At 41.6% G+C, this 20,128-nt stretch overlaps 1 pseudogene; it reads right to left on the bottom strand.

Moving 5' to 3' along the window:
* Positions 1-1,076: 1,076 nt before the first annotated feature.
* On the bottom strand, positions 1,077-19,447 carry LOC133767998 (palmitoyltransferase ZDHHC6-like; annotated as a pseudogene).
* Positions 19,448-20,128: the final 681 nt, after the last annotated feature.

Below are 20,128 nucleotides of genomic sequence, written 5' to 3'. Positions count from 1 at the left end.
GTTTATAGTGAATCTGATAAATTAAAATCTACAGCTTCTACCATATTATGTAAGAAATATCAAATAAGAGGGAAATGAAAGCATCAGATGCAGATATTCTTGGCAAAGGGGGAACTATACCTGCAGGTGAGGTCCAAAGTGTGCAGTCTGGGGCCAGCACTGTGGCATAGTGGGTAAAGCACCACCTGCAGTGCCACATGTGGGCACCGGTTCAAGTCTTGGCTGCTCCACTTCTGATCCAGCTCTCTGCTATGGCCTGGGAAAGCAGTAGATGATGGCCTAAGTCCTTGGGCCCATGAATCCCATGGGAGACCCAGAAGAAGCTCCAGGCTCCTGGCTTTGGATCAGCACAGCTCTGACCATTACGGCCAATTAGGGAGTGAACCAGCGGATGGAAGAACTGTCTCTCTCTCTTGCCTTTCCTTCTCTCTGTAACTCTGACTTTCAAATATATAAATAAAAATCTCAAAAAAATATGCAGCCCATAAAAGAATCCTAGAGGAAATTTTTGACTGATGTGGGTGAAATGTTTTGCCTTTTATGGAGGAAAAGAGGTGGTGAAAAGTAATAGGAATTCAGGGGCTGGCACTGTGGCTTAGCAGGTAAAGCCCCCACCTTTTGGGTGCCGGTTTGAGTCCTGGTTGCTCCACTTCTGACCCAGCTCTCGCCATGGCCTGGGAAAGCAGTGGAAGATGGCCCAAGTCCTTGGGTCATTGCACCCGCATGGGAGAACTGGAAGAAGCTCCTGGCTCCTGGCTCAGGATCAGCGCAGTTCTGGCCGTTGTAGCCAATTGGGGAGTGAACCAGTGGATGGAAGATTCATTCTCTCTCTCTCTCTTTGCCTCTCCTTCTCTATGTAACCCTTTCAAATAAATATTTTTTTTAAAAAAGGAATAGGAATTCAAAGATATATGCAAAATGGCTTTTCTATTTCAAAACTGTAATATTTAAATTATGGCACTAGAACACTTTTGAGCAAAAAAAAACACCTTAACCAAAGTAGGCTCACTGCATAATTTTTAACTAATTATGTACAATTTTCAAATAATGAAGCAGCCTTAAAGAATAATTTCATGTTAGCATGACTGTGTGTTTTTATTCTGGCCTTCCGGAGCTGGATCTGTTTCCGCATTACAGGGACACTTTTCCACAGTTTCTCGGGAACCATCCTCTGATTCTTCAAACACCTTCTATAAAGGAATCCTCAAGAAGCTTGTCTCCATACAGTCAGTATTGTAAACCTCTCCTGGCTGAAATGAACTACCCTTTTTGTCGCTATATTCAAGGCTCTTTAGTTCAGGAGCTTATAAAGAAAGTTTTGATTCTTTCATTCAAAGGACAGTAGGCATCACTATAATCTATTACTTTTTAGCAAACACAACTGACTCTTACCTGTTGTTTAACTGTTCTATTGTTAAGCTGTACTGGTGACAACCCTCTCTTATTGGCTACTCTAGTCCATCTCCTTCATAGACCCCTGATCACATAAAGCCCTGTTTGAAGTTCTTCCATACATGTCCCAAATCATAAGGAAAAACAGAACTTCATCTAGCTGATAATATTGAATTCCATCTTTAACCTTCTCTTCAATCCATGAGTTAATAAAAGTTTGTTTTTTATCTTCATCTGAATAAAAAAGCAACATCCCAACAGCTATTGTTGTTCCTAAAGTTAATCCTAAGGCAAACAAGGTGTCAGTAAATGCAGCTAATTCAAAGGGAAAAATCCGAAAAGGATCTTCTGGGCTGTACTCTTGTCAGTCTTCACTGTGTTCCACCCAAAGAAAAGCCAATTAGAAAGATGTATGTACACAGTCATAACAAAAAGAAGCATGGATACAACCTAGCAGTGCTAACAGCAGAAACAGTATTAAAAAAGCATGACTTTGGTAACCACAAACATTGTTGATCCAAGGGAAGTGATGGTCCATCTTCAATACACATCTGCCACACTTTCTACAGTGATGGTAGTGTGGTGCTTTGTATGCTTTACAAGACTTTACAATACTGGAAATACATGGTATCCTGAGAATTTCTGGTTTTCACCCCAGAGAGACGAAGCCAGGACCAACAAACATGGCACTGAAGTAATTATAAAGAATCATGACGGGGCCAGTGCTGTGGGCACCAGTTCAAGACCCAGCTGTTCCACTTCCAATCCAGCTCTCTGCTGTGGCATGGGAAAGCAGTAGAAGATGGGTCAAATCCTTGGGCCCCTATACCTTCATGGGAGACCGGAATAAGCTCCAGGCTCCTGGCTCCTAGCTTTGGATCAGCTCAGCTCTGGCCACTGCGGCCATTTGGGGAGTGAACCAGCAGATGGAAGACACGTTCATTTTCTCTTTCTCTCTCTCTCTCTCTCTCTCTCCTTTCTTTCTCCCTCCCTCCCTCCCTCCCTCTGCCTTTCAAATAAATCTTAAAAAACAAATCATGACAATACAATTCACCAACATGATGAAATTCACACTTCCTCCAGTTGTATATAGGGGCCAATACCACAGCACAGAGTTGATCATGGCCATTGTTTAACATATTGCTTTAACACTAAGGACTATGGTGGGATCCCAGTGACACAGAGCTTTTCAAACTTGATAACTGAGCAGAATATACCAATTTTTGGAAGGGAAGAAAGCCTTCTGACTTCTAAAGAATTATAGATTTTGCTGCTCCACTTCTGATCCAGCTCTTTGCTATGGCCTGGGAAAGCAGCACAAGATGGCCCAGGTGATTGGGCCCCTGCACCCGTGTGGGAGACCTGGAGGAGGCTCCTGGCTCCTGGCTTCAGATCAGCGCAGCTCCAGCCATTGCAGCCATCTGGGGAGTGAATCAGGGATGAAAGACGTCTGTGTCTACCTCTCTAACTCTTTCAAATAAATAACTTCAAAAGTTATTACAAAACTATTCTAATTAAAATTGTGGTGCTGTTCTACAGACAGACAGATGAGTGGAACAGAATAAACTGTCCAAAAATAAACCCCCTTATGTATGGTCAGATGGTTTTTGACAAGGATGCAAAGACCATTCAGCGGAGGAAAGAAGAGCCTTTTCAGTTAATAGTTCTGGGGAGCTAGCACTGTGGTGCAGCAGGTTAAGCTGCTGTCTGCAGTGCCAGAATCCCATATAGGTGCCAGTTCAAGTCCTAGCTGCTCCACTTCCTACCCAGCTCCCTATTAATGCTCCTGGGAATGCAGCAGAGGATAACCCAAGTGCTTGGGCCCCTGCACTCACATGGGAGACTCAGAAGAAGCTCCTGACTCCTGACTCCAGACCAGCCCAGCTCCAGGCATTGTGGCCATTTGGGGAATGAATGAGCAGATGGAAAACCTCTGTCTCTCCTCTCTCTGTGTCTCTTTCAAATAAACAAAAATTTTTTTTTTAAATAAATAGTGCTGGGAAAACGATCTCCACAAGCAGTACATTGAAATCAGACCCTTACCTAAATAGCTAGGAAACCTAAATGTAAGTATTAAAACTATAAAATTTTAGAAGAAAACATAGACAAAAATCTTCATGGCATTGCATTTGGCAACAATTTCTTGGTTATGACATCACAGGCCCAATCAACAGAAGTTAAACAAATTTCATCGCATTACAAATTTTCAAATTTTGTGCATAAAAAGACATGATCAACAGAGTAAAAAGGCAACCCATAGGAGAAAACATTTGCAAATAATATACGTGAGAAAGGATTAATATCCAGAATATATAGAGAAATCCCAAAAGTCAGCAAGAAAAAAATATAATTTTAAAGTAGGCGAAGAGCTTGAACAAGCATTTTTCCAAAAAAGGTATAGAAATTGTCAGTAGACATGTAAGGATGTTTCAGACTTACTAATCATTGGGGAAATGTAGATAAAATAGTAAGGTAACACCTAATACCCATTAAGATGGCTACAATCAAAAAATTATAAATTTTGGCAAAGATATAGAGAAATTGGAACCCTGGTACACCGTTGATGGTAATATAAAGTGGCTGTCATAGAAAACAGTATGGCAGGGGCCAGCGCTGTGGTGTAGCAGATTAAGCTACCACCTGCAGTGCTGGCATCCCATATGGGCACCAGTTCGAGACCCAGCTACTCCACTTCTTATCTAGCTCTCTGCTATGACCTAGGAAAGCAATATAAGATGACTCAAGTCCTTGGGCCCCTTCACCCACATGGGTGACCTAGAAGAAGCTCCTGCCTCTTGGCTTCAGATCAGCACAGCTCCGGCTGTTGTGGCCAATTGGGGAGTGAACCAGCGGGTGGAAGACCTCTTGCTCTCTGCCTCTCCTTCTCTCTCTGTGTAACTCTTTCAAATAAAATAAATATTTTTTAAAAAATAAACAGAAAACAGTATGGCAATTCCTCAAAAACTTAAAAATAGGGGTAGACATTTAGCTTAGCAATTTATAGACCAAATTTCCTCATGTTGAGTTCCCAGATTCAGTTTCTGACTTGAGCTCCTGACTCCAAGCTTCTTGCTAATGTAGACTATGGGAGACCATAGTGATGGCTCAAGTAATTGGGTTCCTGCAACCCTTGTAAAGATCTGGATTGCATTATTGGCTCCAGGCTTTGGCCCAGCCCAGCTCTAGCCATTGCAGATGTTTGGGATGTTGAATCAGTGTCTCTGTCTCTCAAAAGATATTTTTAAAATCAAAAGCAGAACTGCCTATGATCTAATAATTCCACTTCTGGATGGATATTTACCTAAAAAAATTGAAAACAATGTCTCAGATACTGTATACCATGTTCCTAGAATTATTCAAAATAGCTAAAACATGTAAACAACTCAGGCATCCATCCATAGATGACTAGATAAGCAAAATATGATGAATACATACGATGGAATACTATTCAGCTTTACAAAGGAAGGAAATTCTGACATGCCACAACGTGGATGAACCCTGAGGACGCATAAGTAAAATAAACTAGTCACAAAGACATTGTATGATTCTACTTAGTGAGGTACTTGAAATAATAAAAATCATACAGGCAGACTGTAGAATAGAGGTTGCCAGAGGTTGAAGGAGGAGAAAACAGGGAGTTGTTTAATATGTAGTTTTAGCTTTACAAATTAAAGAGATGGGAGATAGTAATGATAGCATAAAATGAATATATCCAATACTACTGAACTATGCACTTGAAAATGCTAAAGAGAGAAATTTTATGTGTATTTTAACACATTTTAAAAATTGGAGGGAAAGTGCTTAAAATCTTTAGTTATCAAGGGAATGCAAACTTATGCCATGCATTTCACACACCTGAAGGGGCTAAAGTCAAAATTTTAACAGCCCAGTTATCAGTGAAGATGAGAAAGAGTTGTAACTCATGTATTGCTGATGTGTGTGTAAAATACTTTAGAAAACTGCTTGATAATTTATGGTTAAAACATTCATATACCCTATTCATGTCAATTTTACTTGGTTATTCAAGAGAAAAAGTTCAAGTGTAAACTTATACCAAAAAATGTTTAGGGCAACCTCATTCATAATAACCAAAAGCTGTACCAACCTAAATGTACATCAACAGGAGCTTAGATAAAATATGAAAATTATATATTCATGCAATGGAATACAACTCAGCAATAAAAATGAACAAGCTGCCAATGCATCTGACAACATGAGTAAATCTCACAAAATTTTCATTAACATGAGAAGCCAGGCTCAACAGAGAACATTCTGTTTGGCGCTATATGAAATTCAAGTCGTTGTAGCAGACAGCAACAGGAGGGAGCTCAAGGGAACTGTGAGATGATGGAAATGGCCTACATTTTGTTTCAAGTGGTAGTTACAAAGAGTGTGCAGTTGTCAAGACTAATCAAACTGAACATCTAAATGTGCATTTTCTATATTATGGCGCAAATATATATATATGTATATATATATATACACACTTATATATAGGTATATTTAAAATCCTAACAGAAAGTAGCATTTCTGTTCACTGAAATACTAATGTCTGTTCACAAGGTCATTTCTCATCCTGATACCAAGATACCCACAAAATGTGACTAGTTATCAGAAAGTTCCTTGGTGCACCCACTCAGTGAAAAGGAAAGTTAATTTAGTCCTATCTGGGGTTTCACAACTGTAGATTCAGTCGAAAATATCTGGGGGAAAAATGCCTCTGTACTACACATGTACAGACTTTTTTCTTGTCATTATTCCTAAACAATATAACAATTACAGAGGTACTTCAAAAAGTTCATTAATAATGGAATCAAAAGATAAGCTTATTTTGTTGCAAAAATTCTTGAAATCTATGTAGTTTTTTCACAGTATGATTCTCCATGAACTATTTGAAGGCTCCCTATAGTTATATAGCATTTACATGTAACATATAGATGATTCAAAGTATATGGGAGGATTATGTAGGTTAGATTCAAATACTATGTCATTTTATATAAGGGACTTAACCATCTACAACCATCTACAGATTTCAATATCTATGTGGTAGGGGAATCCTGAAATCAGTCCCATGCATACTGAGGTTCAACTGTATGTGGTGGTCTTGAGGGTTAAATTCCAACTATAGAAAAGCTTAACGTATGCTCAATAAAAAATGGGCTAATTTACTATGACAAATGAAATAAACAACTGCGGTAAAATAAATGCTTCAATACGTCAATCTAACAAGGTTGACATTGCAAATAAATGGAACAATGGTGTGGGTTTTGTTTTGTTTTGTTTTGTTTTGTTTTTAGGAGTTATTTTATTCAATTGAAAGGCAGAGTTACAGAGAGGGAGAGGCAGAACGAAATCTTCTATCCACTATTCCACATCCCCCTCTCCCAAATGGCCATAATGGCTAGGGCTGGGCCAGACCAAAGTCAGGAGACAGGAGCTTCTTCTGGGTCTCCCACATGGGTGCAGGGGCCCAAGAAGTGGGGCCATCTTCCACTGCTTTCCCAGGCACACTAGCAGGGAGCTGGATCAGAAGTGGAGCACCTGAGACTCGAACCAATGAATGCCGGCGCTGTAGGTGGTGGCTTTAATCACTATGCCACAATGCTAGCTCCTTAATAATGGAGTCTTTAGGAAAGAAATAAGGAAATTGTCTCACACGTTTAGATTTTAAGTGAGAAAAAGTGGAGTATTTGAGCTAGAAATAGAATGTTTTAGGATATAGGAGTTCTTTTAATAAAGAGTAGGCATTCCAGTACTGCTTTCTATATTTAATGCTTTGTTGCCAGAGCCAGAAATAATGTAAAAGGAATAAGCTTGTATTTCAGAATGTCAAGGGAAAAAAGTTATATGTCATATGGCTTAGTGGTAGACAAAACTGTTTTTGTCTTAAAAGTCCATGTATCTTCATGTTTCAATTTCTTTGCTCCTCTTTCCCTGTTTCTCTTTCATCATTCTAGTTTTCTTTTCCATCCTGTTCTTTCATCCTTTCTTTTTTCTTCTCTAGCCATATTTCTCATCTTTATTTTCATAATGAATCCCCTGAGGAGCCAGTTAGATAACTTTTTCCTAGTTCTCCCCACCCATACATACCTCCATGAACTCTTAAATCACTGATATATTGTATATCTGTTTATGCACTGCATCTTTTTGGAGGACCACAACCATTGTAATATCAAAGGTTTTTTTTTAAAATCTCCCAAAACTATTTTTTGCCCTCTTGGAGGTGCTATCTCCCCACTACAAATGCCTGCCCTGGATAATGAGCTCTTGGAGGGGAAGTGGAAAGTACTGCTCACCATTGAATGCCCTGTGCTTAATCTAATGATTGGCACATGATAGGCAACCAGTGAATCAAACAGATGAATGTTACATTAACAGTGAAAAATGACCTCTGCCACAAACTTATCAAACAACTGAACAACTAAAATTATTTTTTTGACAATGCCATCTGCTACTGAATACAGTACCTCCACATTCAAAGAATGTCATCCAGAGAATACATGGATGTGACATGGTGGAAACTTGGAAAGGACGCCAATCACAAAAGCAATATAATCATGACCAATTCAAAAGGTAGGTTGCATAAGTGGCTACTTCTATCCACTACATACTGATAATTTTCTAGCTACACTTCTAAAAGAGTGATTGCAGCCTAAATTTTTCTCCGAATTCTGGGACTATACAGCCTCTTCGATACTATTAACCCACTAGTCAAATCAGTTTCAGTTGAATCAGAAAAAGGAAAGATAAATGAAAGCAGGGAAGGGAAGAAGTAGAGGAAGTCACAAACGTCTCTGTTTCTTAATTTAATCTGTAAGATCTTTTCCAGCTCGAAAATTTTGTCATTTTGATGATTAAGCTCTAAGTGAATGGTGCTCAGTGGAAGCACTTCAGAAATCTTTGGTGATGTTATTTGTTGCCCCAAGTTTCAGGGGACAGTTCCACCAGGGACGCTAGACAGAAAGGGACCTAGATCAGTTCAAAGTACTTTGGAAAACAAAAACCAAAACAGAATTATACATGCAAGAGATTGGGGGAAATGGCTGTTACGGGGGAGAAGCAGCAAACTGACACAGACACAACACCCCTGTCATAAGAAGAAGGGTGATCAGGTGGGGAGAACCTTAGGCTACAGCATACCTCTGAGAAAATCTTGGCCAGGCCAAGAGGGAGCCTCGGAGCGAGGACTGACCATGTGAGAGGTCCCACTTTGATCATGTATGGCCTGGCTCTAATAGCATTGCTGCACTCAGCCACTGTTGCCAAGCAGTTCAGGGCAGGGAAAGCAGTAGCATAAATGCTGGGTGAATCCCCAAGACAAGACACGGCACCAGGACACTGTCAGCTAACTAGAGGCTGTCAGACCAGCTGTCAGTCTGTCAGTCTCTCTCTCTCCCTCTCCCTCTCTGCAAAATAAAAATCACACTCAGAAATCTTTGTTTGTAAAGCAAGAAAACAAGATGACGTAAACAATAATATCTGAGACATGCCAAGGGGACCCTTTTGATGTACTCCCCCACCCCACAACTCTTTTTTTGCAATTGGGTTAAAGTTGGACACAATCACGAGTTTCAGGAGATGAGGCTTGGGAACTGAGATCCAGCATGGAAAACAAGATGAATGAACTTCTCAGGCTGCCTGAGTATTTATATTGCTGACTAAGCTGCAACACATTTTTCCTTAAAGCCATTTTGGAAGTCTCAAGGAAACATCATCACATCTTTTAAATTTTATGTTCTCAGGAAGGACTGCCTTAGAATTTAACAGAAATGGCTCCACTTGGCCTACAAGTTCAATAATCTTATCACAAATCTACCTCATTGACTTCTTATTCAGCGGGTCCCCAACACATTGTTAACTTAATTTTGGTTCACATGTTAGCATCACACCTAACCATATTTCCAGTTGATTGGCTGCAATCCTGTGCCTGAGTTGTAAGCAGTTTTTCACATTTCACATTTTTTTTGTTTGAACTCATCATTTCACTATTAACAAATGCTGTATTTCTTTATTTACTTGACCAGTAGCTGCTTCTTTTTTAAAAATAAGATTTCATTTATTTGAAAGGCAGACAGAGAGAGAGAGAGAGAGAGAGAGAGAGAGAGCGAGCGCAAAAGACAGAGCAAGAGAGAGAGAATCTTCCATTCACTGATTTACTCCCCAAGTGGCCACAACAGCCAGGTCCTGGCCAGGCTGAAGCCTGGAGCTTCTTTCAGGTTTCCCACATTGGTGCAGAATGCAAGCAAATGAGCTTTCTGCTGCTTTCCCAGGCACATTAGCAGGGAGCTGAATCAGAAGTGGAGCGGCCGGGACAAGAACCAGTGCCCGTGTGGGATGCTGGCATTGTAGGTGGCAGCATAACCCATTACACCAGCCCTTAAGTAGCACTCTTAATAGATGCCTCTAATAGGTAGAATGGCCAACTTGTACCAGCTTTCTGTAAGCTCCAAGAGAAGCTTTTGGTTCTCACACTTACGCTTTAACTGTTTATAAACAGCCCTCAGTTTCTCCTTTCTCTGCAGGGCAGCAATATAGCTCAGGAATAACCAGCCAACACCACTGCCCATGAAAAGCACTGCTCCCTACAGTTTTCATACGTCCAAATCATGACACAGGCAAGGATGTCCACCACACTGGGAACTTTATCCCATGTCACCACCTGTGGAATCTTCAGCACTTGAGCCTCCCCCTTGGGTCAAAGGCAATCTGTGCCCTGCATTCTATTCGGGATGGTGTCATCTTTGTCACCTGGCTGGTAAGGGATGCACCCCCTAAACTCTGTCTTAACCTCTGCCTTCTGAGGTCTCTCCCAGGAGTAGCTGTCAGGCTGAGTCTTCTGCAATAGAGACACCAAGACAAAATTGGCTTTTTAAGAGCTGCATTGAGGGAACTGGCAAGGATCAAGAGGTGAGAGAAGAATAGGAAGGAAGAGCCTCTTCCTGTGCAGGAAGGAAGGGTGACTGGAAGAATCCAAGGCTGCAGTGCAGCTCTGAGTCTCAGCCATGCCTGCGCAGAATCCCCAGAACAAGGCTGCGTGGTAGAGTCCACACTGCGCAGGAAGGACCTGACTCCTACCTTTATCAACGAGCTGTCACAGAGACACTCTCACCTAACCAAGAATTGCCCAGTAACCCCCACAATGTTCCTATTCCAAGTAGATACTTGTAGTTAAAAAAATTGAGGCAAGTATTGCAGCACAATGGGTTAAGTCGCCTGTGATGCTGGCATCCCATATGGTTGCTAATTCAAGTCCCAGCTGCTCTGCTTCTGATCCAGCTCCCTGCTAATGCACGAGGGAAAGCAGCAGAAGATGGCCCAAGTCCTTGGGCCCCTGCCACCTATGTGGGAGACCTGGATAGAGTTCCAGGTTTCTGGCTTCAGCCTGGCCAAGCCCTGCCCGGTTTTGCAGCCATTTGGGAAGTAAACCAGCAAGTGAAAGATCTCTCATTGTCTCTTCCTTACTCTCTCTAAATTCTGCCTTTCAAATAAATAACCCATTTTTAAAAACTTTACAATTATGTGTATCTAAAATCTAATCTGTTTTTCATTTTATTTATTTAAGAGGCAGAGACAGAATGAGATATATAAAAAAGAGATCTCTCATCTGCTGGGATGCGTGGGAGCTAGAAACTCAATCCGGGTCTCCCACAAGGACCCAACTACTTGAGACATTACCTGCTGCCTCAAAAGGTGCACATTTTGGGTTAGAATTGGGAGTTGAGGGGCCAGCATTGTGGTGCAGTGGGTTAATCTGCCAACTGTGATGCCAGCATCCCATATGAGTGCCTGTTTGAGTCCTGGCTGCTCCATTTCCCATCTAATTCCCTGCTTTTGTGCCTGGGAAACCAGCAGAAGATGGCCTAATTACTTGGGCCCCTGGTTGGGAGGATCAATAAAGAGTTTGAGGCTCCTGACTTTGGCCTGGCCCAGCCCTGGCCATTGTGGCCATTTGGGGAGTGAACTAGCAGATGAAAGATCTTTTTCTCTCTGTCTCTCCCTCTCTCTCTCTGTGTCTCTCCCTCTCTCTCTCTCTCTCTGTAACTCTACCTCTAAAATAAACAGTCTTAAAAAAAAAAATTGGGAGTGGAGCCAGGACTTGAACCCAGGCACTCCATATTGGATGCAGGCATCCCAAGCAGCATTCTTTATATATATATATATATATATATATATATAGCCGGCGCCGTGGCTTAACAGGCTAATCCTCCGCCTTGCGGCACCGGCACACCGGGTTCTAGTCCTGGTCGGGGCGCCGGATTCTATCCCGGTTGCCCCTCTTCCAGGCCAGCTCTCTGCTATGGCCCGGGAAGGCAGTGGAGGATGGCCCAAGTGCTTGGGCCCTGCACCCCATGGGAGACCAGGAGAAGCACCTGGCTCCCGGCTTTGGATCAGCAAGATGCGCCGGCCGCAGCGGCCATTAGAGGGTAAACCAACGGCAAAAAGGAAGACCTTTCTCTCTCTCTCTCACTATCCACTCTGTCAAAAAAAAATAAAGTAAAATAAAATATATATATATATGTGTATATATATATATATATATATATATATATTGTTTGAAAGACTAACAGGGCAGGGCAGGGGGTGGAGGAATATCTTCCATCTGCTGGTTCACTCCCCACATGGCTACAAGGTCTGGCACTGGGTCAGGCTAAAGCCAGGAGCCAGAAGCTTCTTCTAGGTTTCCTATATGTGTAGCAGGGGCCCTGGTACTTGGCCATCTTCCATTGCTTTTCCCAGACCATTAGCAGGGAGCTGGGCTGGAAGTGGAGCAGCCAGACTTGAACTTGTTCCTAAATGGGATGCTTTTGTTATGGTCAGTGGCTTTACTGTCTAATGCCAAAATGCTGGTCCCACAAGCAGCATTCTTAAACACTATGCCAAACATCTGTTCCATAAAACCTAATCTAGTTCAAGTATAAACAAAAATTTAGTGTGGTTATAACAGATACTAAATTTTCCAGAACTGGAAAATGCCATGTTAATCAAGAAAAAATTGTAGTTTGTTATTTAAACATTACTTGTCGTTTTTGCAAATTTGAAAAATTACATCACTTGCAGCAACAATGCCCTAATAATTGAGTCACCAAAATAATATGCCTGTCTCATTATATATAGACACAAAAATATACATATATCTATTAATATATCTCCTTAGTATTTCAAAATGAAAACATAAAGAAAAATGCCAACAGTGTTACTTTGCATATGGTTTTCTCTAAAGTCCAATGTTATTCATTTTAAAAGGTGAAATTTTCACACATGTTGGTAGGCATACAAAATGCTACTATTTTTCTACAGGGAGAATTCAGCAAAAACTAGCAAAATTAAAAGGTCATTTACCTTTGAACTAAAATGTCACTCCTATAAATCTACCCCAAAGAGAGTATGATAAAATACACAATTAATATAGAAGGATATCCATTACAGAAATATTTGTAATATAAGACATCTTTCAGTCCAAATGTTCATTGGTGATTGTTTTGAACACATTGTAACTGATCCATACAATGGAATAATACACAGCTGTGTAAAAGGATTATTATCTTCAAATACTGTTGTGGGACAATTCTGGGATTATATTATTAAATCAAAAAGGTTAAAAGCAAGGTATAAAACATAGTATACAGTAGTTCTTTTTAATATAAGAATGGAAGGGAGAAATACTATAAACTTGAGTTTTATTCAGTTACCTTTTTTATTAATACTAGTACTATTTTGAAATTATTTTATGTGAATAAATTAAATAAAAGTATTATGTTATCATGAAGGAACCAAGAATGTCAATGTAAAAGCAAAGATACACAAATAAAAAATCAAAATAAAATTCTTGTAGCCTTCCATTTAAACTGAAAGCATTAGTGTGTTCTAAATATCTAATTTTCTCTTTTAAAGTAAGCATTTCCTAGCTCTTCCCATTGAAAAGGAAGAGGGACAATAATCAGTACTGTAGCAATGATTCTCTGTACCACCTAGGTTATGGTCTCTAAAACCATTTCCCAATAAAAGGAACCAAGGCTCCTTTGAGAAGTAGTTGACTCTAGGATTAGGGCAGGAAACATGTAAGATGAGCTTGAAATATCTTTTACTTGAAAGTAAGGAACTCACGAGACACTGTTACGGTTATTTCAGAAGAACTCAATAGCTGATTCCAAAAAAGCTCCATCTGGCCAAAGACGACATAATTTAAGCATTGTAATGAATCATGACTGGAATGAATTAAAAATCCCAAATCCAAAAATCCCAGGGGCTGATTGAGAGAAATGTTCAGTGGAGAATGGACAGAATGCAACAGAGACAGCTCCACTACCACCGGCTGCATCAGCCACTCCTGCATCTACGCCGCGCTCCAGGCTAGGAAGCGCCATCCAGCCAGTGTAAGGTGAGAGGAAGCTGCTGCTGCCCCCACCACTGACAGCTTTAATTAAGGGCGAATTCCACGGTCCCCACTGGCTATGAGTCTGGCCTGCAGAGCTGGTGGGGGTCTCGGTGACTACTTTGTCCCATGAAGGAAGGCCATGTTGCCTCCCCCCTCTCCCCCTCCAGAGCTCAGGCTTCATTTGCTATGATGGAGTTTGCAGTTGAATTCTATCCTGATTCAGGGAGCAGCAGGCAGGCCCCCTGCTGACAGAGATGGCCACGACAGGGATGGGATGGGGTGGAGTGCAGGGTAGCCAGCAATACCCCTCCATCCTGTGACTGTGGGAGTTCTGGGCGTAGGCCATGGGGCTGAGAGGCTGCAGGTTGTGACTAGGATCCTGTGCAAACACCCAGTCTGGATGCAGAGACCCAGAGCTCCCTGTACACTGGAGGTGTCAGGGTTCTAAATGGTGTGTGCGTCTGAGTAGATGAACTCCACTGGCCCTGTGAGCTCACTCCAGGCTGTGAAACAGCTGGTTCACATAGGCACAGAGAAGAGCTGGGACTATGAACACAAACTGGCTCTAACATCCTCTTCCCCCATGGCTGTAGCCAGAGGTGCTCCAGCATGCCTGATTTGCGTGTCACACTGGATTCTTGCCCCATGCACAAACAGTGGCCAAAGCTCCTGGGTCCCACCCAGCACACACTCCTGAAAATGAATTATAACCCTGAGGCACTCCACTGAGCCCCAAAAGCACATTCTATTTTTTTAAAGATTTATTTTATTTATTTGACAGAGCTATAGAGAGGCAGAGCAAGAGAGCGAGAGTGCACATGAGAGAGAGAGAGAGAGAGAGACAGAGAGACAGAGACTTCCATCTGCTGGTTCACTCCCCAAATGACTGCAATGGCCGGAGCTGAGCTGATCCAAAGCCAGGAGCCAGGAGCTTCTTCTGGGTCTCCCACGTGGGTACAGGGGCCCAAGGACTTGGGTCATCTTCTGCTGCTTTCCCAGGCCATAGCAGAGAGCTAGATTGGAAGCAGAGCAGCTAGGACTCGAACTGGTGCCCATATGGGATGCCAGTGCTACAGGCCAGGGCTTTAACCCACTGTACTACAGCACTGGCCCCCAGAAGCACATTTCCAGGAATAATGCCTTTGACTAAAAAAAGAAAAAGAAAAAAAAATCCTCTGTAGGAGATAGTAACAACGTATCCCTTAGATGTCCAAAAATCAATGTAGAAACATGAACCAGGAAGGCAATGACTCTCCCAGAAGGAGACAAGAATACATTAATACTGGGCTGTGAAGAAGGGGAGACTGACAAAATGCCTGAAAAAAAAACTCAAAAAGAACAATTATAAGGTGACTTAAAAACACAGAGGAACCTTTCAATGAAATAAGGAAGAAATCAGTACATGACATGGATGAGAAATTCTACAGAGGTCCCAAAAAATAAATATTAGAAATTAAGTATTCAACAAGTCAAAAAATACCATGGAAAGCCTTAACGGATTTGGTAAGGCAGCAGAAAGAATATACGATCTAGAAGACAGAACTTCTGAAATATATCAGTCAGACAAAAACAACAGAAAAAATTAGAAAGATGGAAAACAGTGCAATCTATGAAATACCATCAAATGACCAAATATATGAGACTTAGGAGTTCCTGAAGGTACAGAAAAAAGAGTGGCTTAGAAAACTATTCAGTGAAAACATAGCAGGAAATTTCCCCAACTTGGAGAAGAATGTGGACATCAAAATATAGAAAGTGCATAGAACCCCAAATAGGCATGATCAGAAAGATTTTCACCAGGACACATCACAGTCAAAATTTCAAATGTAAAATACAAGAGAATTCCCTAAAATTTGCAAAAGAGAAATGCCAGATCACATTTAAAGGAACTCCCATCAGATGTACAGCAGATTTCTGCACAGAAACCCTACAGGCCAGGACATAATCGAGAGATATAGTCTAAGTCCTAAAAGAAAAAAAAAGAAACTGTCAATCTAAAATACTTTACCAGTGAGTGAAATAAAGACCTTCCAAGAAACAACTTGTCACTACCCAGCCAGCCTTACAAATGACACTTAAGGATGCACCACACAAAGAAACAGAAAAATAAGCATGGGAAAAAGATGTGAAGGTAGAAAACCTCCCAGTAAACAAACACAGGAGAGGCAAAGGACACAATAGGCATATTTATGGAAAAATCGTAAAACCAAGCCATCAATTACTAATGAATATAAATGAACTTAATTCTCCAATTAAAAGATACAGACTGGCTGAATGGATTTTTAAAAAACATACCAGACCCATCTGTAGCTGCCTGCAAGAAATACGCTTCTCCAACAAAGATACACACAGCCTGAAAGTGAAAAGGTGGAAAAAGCTATTCCATGCAAACGGATATCAAAAGTAGTCAGGAGTACCTAGACTCACAGCAAACAAAGTGTAAAACTGTTAAAAGAGACAAAGAAGGTCATTACGTAATGATTAAGGGATCAATTCAATAAGACTTGACTATAGTAAATATATATGCACCAATTCTAGGGCACCCAGTTTTGTAACTCAAATGTTAATGGATCTAAAGGGAGACATAAGCTACAATACCATAATAATGGGAACTTCAACATCCGACTTTCATCAATGGACAGATTAACCAGACAAAAATCAATAAACAGCAGAGCTAATTGACATTATAGGCCAAATGGGCCTAATAGGTATCTATGGAACATTTCATCCCTCAGATGCAGAACACACATTCATCTCATCAGCACACGGAACTTTCTCTGGCATAGACCATATAGTAGGCCATAAAATAAGTCTCAACAAATTTTTAACAACTGAAAACATAGCATATATCTTTTCTGACCACAATGCAGTGAAACTGGAAATATACAATAAAAGAAACTCTAGAAAATATACAAATACATGGAGACTTAAAAACACACGCCTGAATGAACAGTGGGTCATAGAAGAAATCAGAAGGGAAAATAAAAAAATTCCTTGAAATGGATGAAAATGAAAACACAACATTAGGGGGTCAGCACTGTGGCATAGCAGGTAAAGCCACCACCTACAGTGCCAACATCCCATATAGGCACCAGCTTGAGTCCCAGCTGCTCCACTTCCAATCAGGCTACTGCTATGGCCTGGGAAAGTAGCAGATGATAGCCCAAGTCCTTGGGCCCTGCACCCACAGGGAAACCCAGAAGAAGCTTCTGGCTTTGAAAAGGCCTAGCTCCAGGGAAGATCTCTCTCTCTCTCTCTCTCTCTCTCTCTCTCTCTTTGCCTCTGCTTCTCTGTAACTCTGCCTTTCAAATAAATAAATAAATAAATCTTAAAAAAAAAAAAGCAATAAAGAGTCCTGAGAACACAAAGTTTGAGGACTGTTGTTCTAGCATTCCAGGGTGTCCATTTCTTGAGTTTGGGGATGGTTCCATGGATGTTATTTTACAGATTTTTTTTTAATTTACAAATTTTATTTACTTTTGTGAATGTTAAATTGCACATGATTTTTGAAAACTGCAACTACGGAATTTATCTTTTGGTGTAGTAGTAGGAGAAGGGCATTAAAAGATTCATGAAATGGTTATATTTTTTGGCTATCAATAAAGTAATGTTTTCTATGTTGGAAAAATATCAGTGATTCAAGTTCACTATCTGTGATATTCTGTTGTGTGGTTTTGGGGCCAAAAAATTAGAATATTTATTCTACCACTTCTGTAAGGTATAGAATTTTTCATAAACTCTAAAATTGTATGCAGATAATGGCCTCTTTCTATTACAGAGTAGAAACATACATATCAGACTCTCTTTCCTAATGAACTTATCTGTGACCTTTAAAGCAGACTTCTGAGAATTCCTTAAACCATTATGTTTTTTTTTTAATTCCAAACCACTCGAGTCAAATTTATTGCACAATATGAATAATTCTATTTTGTTATACATTACTGTATATTCTTTTCTTCCAAATAGTATTTATTCTTCTGATTTCTTTTATTTATTTGAAAGGCAGAGTTATGAGCTGGTGGGTGGGTAGGGGTGGAAAAAGAGACATCTTCCATCTGCTGGTTCACTCCCCAAATGGCCACAAATGTCAGAGCTGGGCCAGGCCAAAGCCAGGAGCCAGGAGCTTCATGTGGGTCTCCCATGTGGGTGCAGGAGCCCAGGCACTTGAGCCATCCTCTGCTGCTTCCCCAGGCCATAGCAGAGAGCTGGATTGTAAGTGGAATAGCTGGCGGTCATATGGGATACTGGCACTGCAGGCAGAGGCTTAACCCGCTATGCCAAAAAGTTGGCCCCTGATTTTTTTTTTTTTTTTTTTTTTTTTTTTTTTTTTTTTTTTGGACAGGCAGAGTTAGTGAGAGAGAGAGAGAGACAGAGAGAAAGGTCTTCCTTTTTGCCATTGGTTCACCCTCCAAATGGCCACTATGGCCGGCGCACTGCGCCGATCCGAATCCAGGAGCCAGGTGCTTCCTCCTGGTCTCCCATGCGGGTGCAGGGCCCAAGCACTTGGGCCATCCTCCACTGCCTTCCCAGGCCACAGCAGAGAGCTGGCCTGGAAGAGGAGCAGCTGGGACAGAATCCGACGCCCCAGCCAGGACTAGAACCCGGAGTGCTGGTGCCACAGGCGGAGGATTAGCCTAGTGAGCCACGGTGCCGGCCCCCTGATTTATTTTCTTTAAATGGCTTCAATTTTACATGTCTGAATATTTATGGAAATACTTTGTGGAAAAAGGATGGTAAATTATATCTAAATAATAAAGGGAACTTACAGTATGGGAGTGAACACGACCCTTGCATGTCCTCTCTCTAAAGCTTGTAAGGCAACGTCTGTGACAATCGTATGTCCCTCTTTCTACAGCACATCACTCTCGGATAAATAAATAAAGCAGAGGACTTTCATTTGCAGCCAGTTGTCATAGCAACTTTTGACTATCCAGAGAATAAGGAATTCTCCTATCTTAAGCCCTGACTCTGGAAGAGCTAAAAAGACAGAAAGACTAAAAGGAACATTAAAGAATGATTTGCAAGATGTGATAAAACGGAATATCTGTTATTCAGAACTTTTCTGGTAAATGTATGTACTTCCCCCGTGTTTATATTTCCGCTTATAGATTTCAGAACTCAGCAGCAATAGACTAATAATAGCTACCATTAGCACTTACTGCATGCCAGACCCACAGAACATCACATACATTGTGCTTTTTAATACTCCCAATGACACTGTAAATGCAGTGCTATTTCTGTCCGCAATTTACAGATGAGGAGAGGAATTTGGTATAGACAGACGCAGTGATTTACTCAAAGTCACCCAGGTGCTCATTCTCTCAACTTTCAACACAGTTGATCGCTTCTTAAAACTCTCCTTGAATTTCTTCCTACTCTACTGCCCAAATGCCTTGCCGGCCTCTTTGGTGCCGCCTGGTAGGTAAATGCCACAACATCAAGGACTTGGGCTCCTCCCTGTCGTTTCCTGTGGCTTTACGTGCCCCCTCGCTCTCCTGCCCAGAGACCCCACGTGTGTTCTGGATTTACCTATGCCACTGCTTGCTTGGCACTCAGCCAGCTCACAGGTGCTTCAGTGGTAAGACATGGAAGACCGCTCCCGCCCTTGAATGTCCTTACCTCAGTAAATGTCAGCACCACCCAGGCCGTATGCTTGAGGTCCAGATCCCTCCCAGCCATCCTGGCCTGCCCCCACCCCTCACCCCCATCACTAATGCAGGAGCAAGTCACGGCAGAGCTCTATCTCCACGAAATCTTTTTGTCACCTCCACTGCCTCCCGTTGAATAAAGTCACCAGCTTTTCTTGGCCTCCTAAGCAATCACTTTCTAACCAAGCCCGCTGCTTCCACTCTCCCAAGAACGGTCAGAAAGAGCTTCTGAAAGCCTAAATCACTTCCTGCGTGCTTTGAAGCCTTCAACAGCCTCCGTCACTCTTAGAATAGGATCTGAACTGTGACTGTAGCCCAGAAGGCTTGGCGTGGTCTAGCTGCTGCCTCCAGCTCCAGGCTCCTGCCATGCCTCCCTCCGTGTTCTGCCTTGCCGCCGTGCCCTCCTCCTCAAACACATCAGCCTCTTGTTTGGCTCCGATTCTGCGGAACGAACAGCGTGAGCTCTCTCCAGCTTCCCTCAGCTTGTCTTCTTAGCTGGCTCTTTTTCTTCCTTGAGGTTTCAGCTCAACCAGCACCTACGTAGGGATTCTCTTCTCTGAAGCTGCTTCCTATTGAGGCGTTTAGTCCTTCACTTCCTTTCTATGTGCTTAATGGCACTTGCCAATATCGGAAATCTTTTCTGCCTCTCCTCCCACTGGTTCAAGCTTCTCAGAAAAACAAAAAACAAAAAAAAAAAAAAAACCACTTTTTT

Source organism: Lepus europaeus, chromosome 10 (genome assembly GCF_033115175.1).
Source record: "Lepus europaeus isolate LE1 chromosome 10, mLepTim1.pri, whole genome shotgun sequence".
NCBI classification, from domain to species: domain Eukaryota; kingdom Metazoa; phylum Chordata; class Mammalia; order Lagomorpha; family Leporidae; genus Lepus; species Lepus europaeus.
Note: the sequence above shows the minus strand (reverse complement) of the source record. Positions and strands in the feature narration are given on the sequence as shown.